Source organism: Chelonia mydas, chromosome 2 (genome assembly GCF_015237465.2).
Source record: "Chelonia mydas isolate rCheMyd1 chromosome 2, rCheMyd1.pri.v2, whole genome shotgun sequence".
Classification (NCBI taxonomy): domain Eukaryota; kingdom Metazoa; phylum Chordata; order Testudines; family Cheloniidae; genus Chelonia; species Chelonia mydas.
In genome coordinates, this window is record NC_057850.1 from 59,719,753 (window position 1) to 59,726,147 (window position 6,395).

At 49.6% G+C, this 6,395-nt stretch overlaps 1 protein-coding gene across 17 annotated transcripts in view; it reads right to left on the minus strand.

Annotated features, from left to right (window-relative positions):
* Positions 1-2,929, minus strand: part of CSPP1 (centrosome and spindle pole associated protein 1) — a 171,108-nt gene extending 168,179 nt beyond the window's left edge. For 11 of the 17 annotated variants that reach the window (XR_005224296.2, XM_043539541.1, XM_043539534.1 and 8 more), the window contains exon 1: positions 2,778-2,871. The gene's annotated coding sequence lies outside the window, so the exon portion shown is untranslated. Of the gene's footprint in view, positions 1-2,777 lie in introns of all 17 variants that reach the window. The other 6 variants (XM_043539532.1, XM_043539543.1, XM_043539531.1 and 3 more) reach the window with 4 other exon arrangements.
* Between the last annotated feature and the right edge of the window lie 3,466 nt (positions 2,930-6,395).

Sequence of the window (6,395 nt, forward strand, 5' to 3'; positions counted from 1 at the left end):
GTTGAACCGCTCCTTGCTGCTGTCAAGGCTCCCTATGTAGGGTTTCATGAGCCACAGCATCAAAGGGTAAGCGGGATCTCCAAGGATCACAATGGGCATTTCGACTTCCCCTACGGTGATCTTCTGGTCTGGGAAAAAAGTCCCAACTTGCAGCTTCCTGAACAGGCCAGTGTTACGAAAGATGCACGCGTTGTGCACCTTTCCGGGCCAGCCTGCGTTAATGTCAATGAAATGCTCACGGTGATCCACAAGCGCTTGGAGAACCACAGAGAAACAGCCTTTCCGATTAACGTACTCAGAAGCTAGGTGGGCTGGTGCCAGAATTGGAATGCCCGTCCCATCTATCGCCCCTCCGCAGTTAGAAAAACCCATTTGTGCAAAGCCAGCCACAATGTCATGCACGTTACCCGGAGTCACGGTTCTTCTGAGCAGAATGCGATTAATGGCCCTGCAAACTTGCATCAAAACTATGCTAATGGTCGACTTCCCCACTCCAATCTGGTTAGCGACCAATCAGTAGCTGTCTGGAGTTGCCAGCTTCCAGACTGCAATAGCCACCCACTTCTCCACCATCAGGGCACCTCTCAATCTCGTGTCCTCACACCGCAGGGTGGGGGCAAGCTCCTCACACAGTCCCATGAAAGTGGCTTTTCTCATCCGAAAATTCTGCAGCCACTGCTCGTCATCCCAGACTTGCATGACGATGTGATCCCACCACTCAGTGCTCGTTTCCCAAGCCCAAAAGCAGCGTTCCACAGTGGTGAGCATGTCCGTGAATGCCACAAGCAAACTTGTGTCGTTTGCATTACTTGAGTCAATATCGTCGTCAGAGTCCTCACTGTCACTTTGGATCTTAAGAATAACTCGACTGCCAAACGTGACGTGCTGGTGAGACTCGTCAGCATATTCCTCAGCAGTTTGGGCTCCATTCCAGCAGACCAAAAGGGAAGACAGAGTGCGCAGTACAAAAACTGTTGAAAGATGGCACCAAATGCGGACAGAAGCAAAGAGAATGCTGGGATGCGAACCGACGTATCAAGGGGTGTTGAGACAGGACCCAGAATGCCCCGCATTCCCCTCCCCCTTCCCACAAGCCACAGCGCCAGAATGGGAAGAGGTGCTCCGTGGGATAGCTGCCCACAATGCACCACTCCCAATGCCGCTATAAGTGCCACAAATGTGGCCACGTCAATGCACTTGCAGCTGTCAGTGTGACAGACTGCAGCGCTTTCCCTACTGTGCTGTACGAAGGCGGGTTTAACTCACAGCGCTCTACATCTGCAAGTGTAGCCATGCCCTAAGATGTTGTGAAGGCACCTACATGTACATTGTGTCTATTTTATTGTTTATGTGAAGAAGAGTCTCTCCAACATGTTCCCTCTCTCTTTCTCCCCCCACATCACTCTTCTCCAATTCCATGCCAGACTTAAAAGGAAGAAAACTGATCAGCAAAATCCAAGCTGATCTCCTGCATTTCTATTTATGTATACAATACTGCCACTAGTACAGTACTGCAAGAAGAATGCTACTATGAGAAAAGAACAGACAGAATCACAGGTCCCATCAACTCTATTGTAATATCCCCAAGAGGATGGGGGGGGGGGGGGCGGAGAACAGATACATTTAAAAAAAAAAAAACTTGTTTACCACAATTTGATGCCACATTTAGTCACTGCATTTACAGATTATACAGCCACAGAGCTGTTATATTAAAAAGTTATTTTAAATGTTTCAGCAATACTTCCTGTTTTTTTCAAACCGGTCAGCACTTGCCTCCCCACTATCCCTTTGAACAGTAATAAGAATAGCCTCTTCTTTCTGCAGCTCTTCCCATCAGTAAGGTGCTTCCTGCTGGACCTTTTCCCTCCAATTCTCCACTTCTTTTCAAATCTCATCTGAAAATCACTGTTTCCTCCTTTGCCCATACCTCTTAATTTCCCACTGCTACTATATAACTCTGTAAAGCAGTTCAAGATAGGTTTGTGTGAAAGATGCTACCAAAATAAATGTGTATTATACAGCTTTAGATTGATTGTCGTATTGCAAACGAACCCAAAGTTAAATAAATACTTTTAAACAGATGCATGACAGAGTGTCCTACGGGAGATACGAAAGATTAAAATGCCTGGTTATTAAACCACAGAGATACAAATTGCGAAAAACCGACACAGTGTATTAGCGCGATAAGGGGACAAGCCGCAGCCGGGCCCCGGAGCGAAGCCTGGGGACAGATAAAGCCCAGCCCCGCGCAGAGCCAGGGGAGAGCGGCCCCGAGCCAGGACACGCTCCTCGCACACAGAGCGGCGGCCTCGGGCTCTGCCTCTTTAAGACGCTACTCAGCGTTGTTAGGCAACCAGGTTACAACAAAAACTGCGGCGGCTTCTGCCTGGGCCTAGCGAGGCCGCTCTCACACACACACCCCAGCACCGTCCCCCTCCCCCCCACGGAGGGGCACAGACACCACCCCTACCCCCGCCGGAGGGGCGCAGGCTGCCCCGTGCCGCGCGCCCCACAGCGGGGCACAGACCCCCAGTGGAGCTCGCCTCTCCCGTCCCGGGGCAGTTCGCGGCGTGGGGCCGCAGCCCCAGACACAGGCAGCCCCCTTGGAGACCAGACCGCCCGCTCCAGGAGGCAGGTGACGGGCCAGAACTGCCCCCCGCGCAGCCCTGGGAGCCGGGGGTCCCTGCGCCCCGCCCTTCGCCTCAGGAGCCGCTGTCGGGGCCCCGGGACCGGGACCGCTGTCACGCCCGGAGCCAGCTCGCGGCGGCGTCACTCACCGGCTCGCTCCCGGACCCGCTGGGTTTGCAAACGGCAGCTCCCGCCCCGCCTCTCACACTTTACCGCCTCCCCCGGTGCCCTGCCGCAGCCAGGCCGCGCCTGGGCCACCACAAACAGCGCCCCCTGCTGCGTGGGAGTCGGGGCCAGACTCGCTGAGCGGCTGTGCGGAGCCACGTCTCTTTGCTCAGGGCCAGGGAGCCAGTGGCTACTCCTCGGGAGACCCCCGTACACAGGATCCTCCCCCCCCACCCCCAAAGCAGAGGACCCCTTCCCTCTCGACCCACATAAATCCCACACAGAGCCAGACAAGGCTACTGCACACAAATACTCCATATAGTGGACCCCTTTCTCCCGCTCCCACACAGTGACCCTGTACCCAGACATCCCATAGAGAGGACCCTTCCTCCTCCCCCCACATAAATCCCACTCACAGGCATCCCATACACAGAGGACCCCCTCCCCACATACTGTACAGACATCCTATACACAGAGGAGCCCTTCCTGCCAACATACACAAGGATCCCCCACACAGATATTTCATACATACTCCTGGCCTCTTCCCACCACATGCATACAAGTGATTCCTCCCACAGACACCCAATACAGAGGACCCCCATCATCCCTCCCCCTCCTCCACACAGAGGGAGAGAGAGAGAGAGAGAGAGAGAGATCACATACACAGAGAACCCTCCTTTCCCTCACAAATGTAGAGGGCCACACACAGAAGTCCATACCTACTGGGATTCCCCATAGGCACAGAATCTCCCCTCCTCCCTCCTCACACAGACTTCATAGACAGAGCGCTCAATCATCAGTAAAATTACTTTAATTTAAAATGAAAGGTATCCCCACAGTGTAAAAGTTGGGAGGAAAATGGTCAGAAAAAAAAAAACGTAGCCAGATAGTTTTGTTGGTGACACTGGGCAACATACTAGGTAACTCAGGAGGGTGGAAGGCCACGAGTGCTGAGGAAGCCCCCCGCGCTAGGCCCAGACAAACCAAACCCTCTCCATTCCATGAACTTTCTGTAATCCTGCCAGCCTATGAGGAAGCTAGTATAAAAACAGAGACAGAAAGCTGCAAAAACAGTTTAGAGCAGACAGCCTGCTCTCAGAGACAGCCTTCAGACAGCTCCAGCCAGGGCAAGCATATAGATAAGAAAGGAATGTTTTGCACTAGCTTTCTGCAACACAGGAACAGATACAACCAAATAAGGCAGGGCTTACATAATGCTAATGAGGAAACATCTAATTGGCTGCTTTGGCTGTATTATTGTACAGGGCGATAGGTAATTGGTTGTATACGCTTCTGTAGCTAAGTTGGGAAAAAAGGTATAAATTGTATGATATAATCTGCAGTCGGGGCTGCAGGATTTGAGGCAGCTGTGTCTCCCTGGGCCTGTTTACAGCTGCAAATAAACTCTCTGCTTCTCCACCCCGTTGTGATTATTGGGTGATGCACACGGGGCAACAAACCCCTACTGTTGCTTGCCTTGGGCACTCTGTGCCGGCAACAGTTTGATGAAATATCATCTTTCTGAGAACTTTGTCACCATCCAGTACTGAGACAAAACCAGATGGAACCTCACAAGCACCATATGTACAAGGTCATGCGGGCAAGGGTGGGGTGGTGTACTCTTAAAGATGGCACCCCCCTGTGGTGCTCACCAGCATGGTGGGCCTATGTCATTACAGAAGTACCAGAATGACTGGTATTCTTGGAACACCTGAGCAGTCACCTTACTTGGAGCACATCATGGGGAATATGCAGGATGAGCAACTTCATGCACTGGCTGACTGTATTCCAAAAGGTCTTGGAGTCTGGTGATACAAGTCAGGTCTGCCTGCCTGTCATAAATATAAAGGGAAGGGTAAACCCCTTTAAAATCCCTCCTGGCCAGAGGAAAAATCCTCTCACCTGTAAAGGGTTAAGAAGCTAAAGGTAACCTCGCTGGCACCTGACCAAAATGACCAATGAGGAGACAAGATACTTTCAAAAGCTGGGAGGAGGGAGAGAAACAAAGGGTCTGTGTCTGTCTGTATGCTACTTTTGCTGGGGATAGAACAGGAATGGAGTCTTAGAACTTTAGTAAGTAATCTAGCTAGGTATGTGTTAGATTATGATTTTGTTAAATGGCTGAAAAAAGAGTTGTGCTGAATAGAATGACTATTCCTGTCTGTGTGTCTTTTTTGTAACTTAAGGTTTTGCCTAGAGGGATTCTCTATGTTTTGAATCTAATTACCCTGTAAGGTATCTACCATCCTGATTTTACAGAGGTGATTCCTTTACTTCTATTAAAAGTCTTCTTGTAAGAAAACTGAATGCTTTTTCATTGTTCTAAGATCCAAGGGTTTGGGTCTGTGGTCACCTATGCAAATTGGTGAGGATTTTTACCAAACCTTCCCCAGGAAGTGGGGTGCAAGGGTTGGGAGGATTTTGGGGGGGAAAGACGTGTCCAAACTACGTTTCCCAGTAAACCCAGTTAAAGTTTGGTAGTGGCAGTGGATCCAGGGGCAAAGGATAAAATTAATTTGTACCTTGGGGAAGTTAACCGAAGCTAGTGAAAGTAAGCTTAGGAGGCTTTCATGCAGGTCCCCACATCTGTACCCTAGAGTTCAGAGTGGGGAAGGAACCTTGACGCTGCCAATGCACCAAAGGGGACTCCACCACCTGCACACAAAACTATGGATTGTGAAGTAAAAGTTCTGTTAGAAGGTCTTTTTCCCCCCCAGCGTCTGCTACAGACCTGATTTCTGAGACCAGCTTCCAGATCCTGAGGGGGTTCTGGTAAAAGAATGTCAGCTCAGAGAGGGCTTTGGGGCCACCCCTTGAGTGGAAATAAAAGAGCTGCCTATTGTATTGGAGCCCTTGGAAGTGGGAGAGGAAGGCATGTGACAGCATATTCCATGCTGGACAAAGTCCTCTGGGTAAGGGCTATGTCTAATTGTAAAATGTCATGCACAGCTAGATCCTAATCACGCAGTGGGATCTCTGCACATGGGACTTCCTGCTCATGGAAAGCCTGAGTTAATAAAATGGGACATGATGAAAATGCAAATGTCTGGTTGTGATAATCTGATTGCAGAATCAGAGTCCTACAGTGCATCCGTATAAGGTTCCAGTCCTGCTTCTGCATCCACATGGGAGGACTCCTGTGCCCAGGCAGAGCTCCACTGATTTCTACAGGGTCATTCTGCATTAATTCAGTTACTGGATTGGGGTTTAAGGCTGTAAAATAAAGTCTGCCAACAAAATTAAATTTATTTAATGTTATGATTCATGTTACTTATTTCTGTCTCATATTTTATGAATTTTTGGGCCCTTGAGAGGAGATATAGGAAGGGGAGGGATGAGAGAGTCTCCACTCTCCATGTCATATGGAAACAATATTTGCAGGAGAAGTTGTTTCAGTGTAAAGAGTGGAAGTAGAGAGGCCAATCTGACAGAAAAATATTGACGAAGTTCTCATTCTTGATTTTTACTCCCACTTTCTTTTTTATAACAAACTGCACGCACAACTCCCCCCCCCCCCCCCCCCCCCATAATCACAATTGTGAAAACACTGCAATGAGAGTTGTTTTACAAATGTTTTGTGATTGGCATAATTTTTCTGTTCA